The sequence below is a fragment of the Sinocyclocheilus rhinocerous genome, unplaced genomic scaffold (assembly GCF_001515625.1).
Source record: "Sinocyclocheilus rhinocerous isolate Xijiao unplaced genomic scaffold, SAMN03320098_v1.1 scaffold542, whole genome shotgun sequence".
In the NCBI taxonomy this organism is placed as follows: domain Eukaryota; kingdom Metazoa; phylum Chordata; class Actinopteri; order Cypriniformes; family Cyprinidae; genus Sinocyclocheilus; species Sinocyclocheilus rhinocerous.
The window spans coordinates 176,977-177,335 of record NW_015638928.1 but is presented as its reverse complement, the minus strand read 5'-3'; the positions used below and the strand labels follow the sequence as shown (position 1 = coordinate 177,335).

At 44.3% G+C, this 359-nt stretch overlaps 1 protein-coding gene across 1 annotated transcript in view; it reads right to left on the bottom strand.

Annotated features, from left to right (window-relative positions):
- The window catches only part of iars1 (isoleucyl-tRNA synthetase 1), a 102,003-nt gene that overhangs the window by 99,243 nt on the left and 2,401 nt on the right, over nt 1-359 (bottom strand). The window lies entirely within an intron of this gene.

The window sequence follows — 359 nt, the reverse complement described above, 5'->3', positions numbered from 1 at the left end:
CACACACAGACACACACACACACACACACACACACACACACAGACAGACACATACTCACACACACAGACACACACACACACACACTCACAGACACACACACGCCGCCACCACCACACACACACACACACACAGAGAGAGACACACACACAGAGAGAGAGACACAAGACTTAACAATAAACTGCCTTATTCACAACAAAACGCTTCAGACACCTCATCTCCAAATCAAAGCAACACAAAGATAAAAGCAGCTTCTATTAAAGGGGTCATATCAACCCTCTACATTGCGAGTAAATCACTCGCATATGCCACTAAATCTTCACTCTGGCGACTAAATGATGTCTAATATTAGCCAATTGCT